The sequence below is a fragment of the Alexandromys fortis genome, unplaced genomic scaffold (assembly GCF_014885135.2).
Source record: "Alexandromys fortis isolate MF-2015 unplaced genomic scaffold, M_Fortis_MF-2015_v1.1 scaffold_917, whole genome shotgun sequence".
NCBI classification, from domain to species: Eukaryota; Metazoa; Chordata; class Mammalia; order Rodentia; family Cricetidae; genus Alexandromys; species Alexandromys fortis.
The window spans coordinates 1-7,364 of NW_026068785.1; the positions used below are offsets into that span (position 1 = coordinate 1).

The window sequence follows — 7,364 nt, forward strand, 5'->3', positions numbered from 1 at the left end:
ATATGGACACAGGAGATCACTTCCTATGTATAACCCCAATATCACAGAAATTAAGGGCAACTTTGAATAAATGGGACCTCCTGAAATGGAGAAGCTTCTGTAAAGCAAAGGACACTGTCACTAAGACAAAAAGGCAACCTACTGACTGGGAGAAGATCTTCACCCACCCTGCAACAGACAAAGGTCTGATCTTTAAAATATATGAAGAACTCAAGAAACTAGACTTTAAAATGCTAATTAACCCAATTAAAAATGGGGCATTGAACTGAAAGGAGAATTCTCAACGAAAGAAATTCAAATGGCCAAAAGACACTTAAGGTCATGTTCAACCTCCTTTGCGATCAGGGAAATGCAAATCAAAACAACTTTGAGATAACATCTTATACCTTTCACAATGGCTAAAATCAAAAACACCAATGATAGTCTTTGCTGGAGAGGTTGTGGAGTAAGGGGTACACTCATCCATTGTTGGTGGGAATGCAAACTTGTGCAAATACTTTGGAAATCAGTGTGGCGATTTCTCAGGAAATTCGGGATCAACCTACTCCAGGACACAGCAATACCACTCTTGGAAATATACCCAAGAGATGCCCTATCACATTACAAAAGCATTTGTGCAATTATGTTCATAGCAGCATTATTTATAATAGCTAGAACTTGGAAATAGCCTAGATGCCCTTCAATGGAAGAATGGATGAAGAAAGTGTGGAATATATACGTATTAGAGTACTACTCAGCGGTAAAATACAAAGACATCTTGAATTTTGCATGCAAATGGAAAGAAATAAAAAACACTATCCTGAGTGAGGTAACCCAGACCCAAAAAGATGAACATGGGATGTACTCACTCATTCTTCTTTTTCTAGCCATAAATAAAGGACATTGAGCCTATAATTTGTGATCCTAGAGAAGCTAAATAAGAAGGGTGAACCTAAAGAAAAACATATAGTCATATTCTTGGATATGGTAATTAGACAAGATTGCCGGGCAAAAATTTGGAATTTAGGGGTGGGTTGGGATGAGTAGAAGACCATTGTCTCACAGCAAGGTACCCTCTCCACTATTGCTTAGATTCTTAACTGGGGTCATCTGTGTATTCCTGAAAAAAACAATGTCAAGATAGTTGGGTTGTAATTCTTCTTTGAAGGACTTGTGGTAAGACTGATGTCATCTTTAGGATACTCATCATTGATTTTGACAACAGCTAAATGAGTTTTCACTTCCCCCAACCAGGACCAAGTGCAGCCCTTTCCATGCATCATTTCTTTTATTGAGCTAGGCCATGCTGACAGCAGTAAGACAAAATATCTAAATAGTTTTAATTATATTTCCCTAACAGCTAAAAATATTGAACACTTTTAAGTGTCTCTCAGATCTTTGTGTTTCACATTCTGAGAACATGCTTTTTAGATCTATAATCCAGGTTTGGAAAGAAGTCATTTGTTTTCTTGATGTTTAGTTTGCTGAGAACACAGAGAAATAACAATCCCTGGAATTCTTAACTTGCAAAACTGACAGCTTTGGGAGGTTTCTGGCTATTATAAGAACATATCTGCAGAAATAACAATACACTCTACAAATTGATGAAGGAAGATTATCTTGGTCAACATGAGAGTACTACAAACTAAGATCGATATTTAAATCATCTCTAAAGTCTTGATTAAGAAATTACCATTCAGAACGCTCATAGAAATTACACTGGTTGATGAAATCAACAATGGTAGTTGGACATGTTTATGGAACCAAGCATGATTTATCTTCTATAGCTCAGGATGAAAGTTCAACTAATCACCTCTGAGTTACCTCTTAGATTGGGCAAACTAGCTATGTTATGACGATGTGAATGGTGAGCTTAAGAACTTCCATGCCATTTGAAACCTTGGCAACATAGAAAGAAACTTCTGATAGTAAAAGTAGTAGCCATGTTTCTTTTACCTCTAAAATGAGACTACTCATAAGTTGTAAGTAATTGAAGACCAAGGGACCAGCACTAAATATGTATCCATATTAAAAACACTAAATGGACTCATATGGGCTATAAATTACTCTACCAATCTCCTCTCTTTAAATACACACACAGTCACACACAGACACACACATATTCACACATACTTCTAAATAAATATGAATATTCATGAAGAACTTGGAAAAATTGGAAGAGGAGATGGGACACAAGTATAGTAGTAATTATTTTGAGATTTGGGTGAAGTGATGTAAATGTACATTGGATATACAGAACTTTTATTAAACATTAGTCCAGTATTTGTTCTGATGTCACTTTGTTTTACAAGACACAAAAGAAAGGTTAAATAACAGGTTTTATTCAACAAGAAACTATTTCATCCTTTCTAATTCATATCTGTTGCCTATGAATATTGAATGTACTTTGACTTGGTTATATCTTTAGATGAGAGACTGGATGTAACGACACTGTCTAATATCTTTTCTTTTTCCTTGTTTAAAGCTCTCAAAGAAGCCAGGCGTTGGTGGTGCACACCTTTAATCCCAGCACTCGGGAGGCAGAGGCAGGCGGGTCTCTGTGAGTTCGAGGCCAGCCTGGTCTACAAGAGCTAGTTCCAGGACAGGAACCAAAAGCTACGGAGAAACCCTGTCTAAAAAAAAAAAAAAAAAAAATTGCATTGTCTTTTCTATTTTGAGAGCTAACTATATTCTAATGAATCATTGTATCACAAACAAAAAAATTATAATAAATATATGAATATTTATAGGGATTGTTATAATTTTCATGAATGTATTCTTCAAGTGAGAATGATTCCTTATATGTACATTATTTAAGAATATCTTGATTCATTTGCTTACTTACTGAAGTCATTTAACAAGAGATAATCTCCTCATATGAACTATTGAAAACATATTTTATCCTTTGTTTTAAATAATGTGTAACATGGAGGCAGATCCAAAGATTTTGTTGCGTGAAATCTTTGAAAGTGTTATGACCATTTATCTGCAAATAACCAAAGGTAAATAAGAGCACAACACACAATTTACCACAGCAGAGTTCTTGCCCATGGCTCTCTAGGAACTGTAAAGTTTCCAATTATTACAGTAACTTCTACTAATACAGATATCATTTCTTACAGCCGAGTGGTGATTTTAATTAGCTTAGTGAAGGTTTAAGTGGTTTTTAAATGAAATCCTTTTCACAAGGTCCTCATTGCTTCTTGAAACATTTTATTGAATCATTCAAAAAGTAACAGCTCATAGATCATAAGACGAGAAAGGAAAGGTAAGTCAGGATATTGGATGGTGGTATCTTGAATTCACAGTCAAGGGGAAATTAATTCAGAAAGAAATGGGGATTTGTATGTGATGCTAATTCCGTGGTAAAGAGGACATGATGCATAATTCTCATCCTGTTGTCATCTCTGCAGACATGAACGAAAATATTAAAACATGGTTGATCAGACAGGAAAGTTTGCATCCTTGAGAATGTATGAATACAAAATTAATATAACAATATAGAGTATAGAGAAGGGATTGCACATGAACCGTTTCTTCCCTAGAAATCACCAATATCTTGTGCTTTGAATTCTATAGGAGCACTGTTGACAGGAAATAATGACACAGTAAGATTCTCAGTTTTAAAAGACAAATAATAACCTGTCTTTATTTTGCATTCATTTTTCCCTTGGTCCCATACTTGTCTCCAATTTTTTAAAATAATAAGCACAAATTCACTCAAATATCAAAGTGATTAGACATGGCTTCTGTTCCTACTCACCTACAGAAGATCATTATTTAGGACAAGTATCTGTAAAAGAAGTGGAATGGAGTAAGGATTAACAGAACTGATCTCATAAGAATACGAGAACAGCTCCCCAGGGGATGCTGCTGGAAAGAACAACTGAAAGATAACATATAGCTAGATATAACATGATTCAGAGATCTTACTGAGTAGATAAGTAGGTAGATAGATACATAGAATAATAGATACATCAATACATAAACAGATACATAGAAAGACAGACTCAGTATGTAGATACACATACATGTATTTATAAATATCCATTGTTATACGTATACATATGTATGTATGTATTTATGGATGCTATGGACAAAAATATTAATTAAGGTTACCTGTAGCAAGAACATCTCGAATGTTTTCTGGTGGAATGCTACGTTCCTTAGCATATGCCTCAAGTTTTTCATGTTGTTCAGGAGTCAAAGGTTGACCTTTTCCTACATTGCATGAATTCCAATGGCAGAGAAATGATCAGTAGAATTCTGGATAATTTACATTGCATCCTTAGTATCCCACCACTACATAGAATAGAAATACCAACTTCTCTAAATTTAACTACCCTGGGTGAGTCAATAGAGGCAATAAAAATTTTTGAAAATTCCACGGACACATTTAAAAATGTCTAAATGATGGTATGGCATCACTTTTCAGCGTTTCATGATGCATCAAAAACTTAAAAACAAAACCTTCTCTAGAGAATTCACTCATCTCAATCCTACCCACTTTCTAAAAACTTAACACTAGAAAGTCATGGTTGCCTATGAATGGAAGCTTCACTTTTCTCCCAAATCTATACTCTAGAGTTCATGTTGTAATTTAGAACGCACTTGAACAAATGAACTCAAAATGGTCTGAATTGTGGGAAAATACTCAATTTTACTCTGTTCTTTCCAGTGAGGAAGCATGAACATAAAATCCTCCAATACCCCCCACCCCACCATTGTCCCTAGTCTTCAATGACCATGGTACTTGAATTATAGTATAATGTAAAAGTTGGTTCACAAAACAAATGGACTGTTATTTAGTTGATAAGAGTTTGGAAATAACAGGATACAGTATTTGGTGGGTGAATCTGACTTAATCCTCATTTACAGGGTCATACTTTTGTTATTATTTCAGGAAACCCACTACCATTCTTACCAACAACAAAAATCAAGTTTGTTGTCCGGCCGGCTCTATCCACATTCTCACTGGTAAAGACTATGTTGTCTTCTGTTGCACTCACAGGTTTAAATACATTATCCCCTTCAACTGCAATAACAGACACATTTCAAAACTCAGTGTCATCCACTTTTCTACTTTGTTGGATGTTACCGGTTGACTAAACATTAATATTGACCCCGATTCTGCAATCATCTCTGATTCACTTTTATATGACACACATGTATAAAGGTATTCTTGTAGTCATTCATTTTACATATCCTATCATAATGTGGTAACCAATCATTCTTACTCTTTAAACCTGGTAGTGAATCTTAGGTAGAAACACATTCCCTTTTCTCTGAATTCCTGTGTCAAGACCTGTGCGATCACTCTGTTGGGTAATTCTTCCCATTTCAATCAGATCCAAAAGACCACTTGTCAGTTTCCTGAAAGTGTAAAACTTTGGTGTCATATCATAATAATACCTGGTGGGCAAAGGGATACATATGCAAAAAGGACTGTACTCATTAGAAATATGCACAAAAGTTTTCATCTTACAACTTGTAAGATGAAAAACTCTCTGGTGTGTGTGTGTGTGTGTGTGTGTGTGTGTGTTTTATGTGTGTGTGTCTATGATATTTCCACTTACAGATACTAATTGAATGATAGAATGGTTCACAGGAAAATAAATGGATTTTAGGATCTGGTCATTTTCTGTTACAAGAACTGCTTTTTAATATTCGTGTGAGGTTAGAAAAGCATTATTTTTGCCAGAAGAATGTGCCTTCTCTTCATTTAAAATCAAGCCAAAAGTTATGCTGTGTACAATTCAGTTGAATAGTGTTGATATTATTTTAGCATTTTTTTTTCAAAATTGGGGTAGTAAGTTTGAAATTATTAAACAGATTTTACCGTAACTGCTTTTTAAAAGTCAATTTTATCATCCAGTGATCTAAATGTTATGATGTTTACAAAATGTAAGAAAGGGAAACTTTCTTATAGCATCGTTAATTCAAATTCTCTATAAATCTAGGATGATAGATAATCCCTGTAATATAAATACTTGATAGACTGAATCATGAAGTTTGCACAGATGTTTGAGGCCACTGAGATCTAATAGTGAGGGGCAGGCCTGTCCAATAACAACCAAGATACTGTATGAAAGAAAAGACACTGGATATTATCTAGAAGTAAATTTTCATGCAGGAAACTATTTGGAGATATTTTGTTAGCATTACTCACATCTTCAGGTAATAGTGTTCTTCTCCATGTAAACTTCAGAAGACCTACAATGTACTCTGACTTCGTATCATATCTCCATTGGTTGGAAGGACTGATAACATTCCCAGTAACCAAAATTGTTCTAGGTCCATGTCTCTATCTGTGGCTGAAGTGTCAGCATGTATGCCCTCACCCACAATGCTTTTGTTCATAGAGGAAGTGCCAAGATCCCATACTTACACTGGGTTCTGTAGTTGCCATCTTCTTGCCTATACCCAGTGATTTGGGTCTGTGAACATTGGTTATTCGCACTGAAAATCAAACAGAGGAATCATGGTTTATTGTATTTATCCTTTGAATTCATATTAAATATCTTTCAGATTTACAGAACTTGAGAGATACTTTAATATCTATGAACAGTGTTCAGAGCTAGAAGAGATGAAACTCTACCTCACTTTTCATAATTTTTGTTTAGAAAATATTATCCTGTTTGTAACCATACATGTGAATTACTTTATTTGTAGCAATTTCCCCAAGTGTTATGAAGACTATTTTATTCCTTATCCAAATTTCACTATTCACTGAGTATGATTTTCAATATGTTAATTCTCTTTTACTAGTCCAACAATAATATGTACACAGGATTTTATGAATGTGTTTTAAATGCTTTTATGTCTAACCTAAAACAACAACTGTGGCTAGAACAAAATAATGGTTACAAACATTTTAAGTTCTTACAGTATTAAGCACTTTTTATTGAACATTGTCATCTAAATATCAGAAAGAAAAATTTTGAAACTAGAGCATCACAGACATGTTTCCGGCAGCTCAGACCCAAAATAATCACACAGAAACTATATTATTTAAAGCAACAGTTGGCCAATCTCTTACGCATATTGCTAACGACTTTTTCATCTATAATTAACCAATTTCCATTATTTTATATTTTCCATGAGGCTCGTGGCCTACTGGCAAAGTTCTAGCTGGCAACTCACGTCTATTCCCTCTGGCGGCTACATGACATCTCTTTGACACCGACTTCTTTCTCCCAGCATTCAGTTTAGTTTTCCCCCGCCTAGCTATACTCTGCCCTATCACAGGCCAAGGTCGATTCTTTATCCATTAACTAATAAAAGCAACACATATAGAGAAGTAATTCTCATACCAGACATGGATTTGCAAATTAGATGTTTCTGACCTGTTTGTGGAAGAATTTTTTTTTTTTTTTTTTTTTTTT

At 34.8% G+C, this 7,364-nt stretch overlaps 1 long non-coding RNA gene across 1 annotated transcript; it reads right to left on the reverse strand.

Moving 5' to 3' along the window:
* Positions 1-3,263: 3,263 nt before the first annotated feature.
* Positions 3,264-6,442, reverse strand: LOC126496044 (uncharacterized). The gene is made up of 5 exons (XR_007590276.1): positions 6,368-6,442; positions 4,904-5,014; positions 4,099-4,200; positions 3,743-3,772; positions 3,264-3,386 (listed from the first exon to the last, which is right to left on the reverse strand). It is a non-coding gene; the product is annotated as an uncharacterized lncRNA (long non-coding RNA).
* Positions 6,443-7,364: the final 922 nt, after the last annotated feature.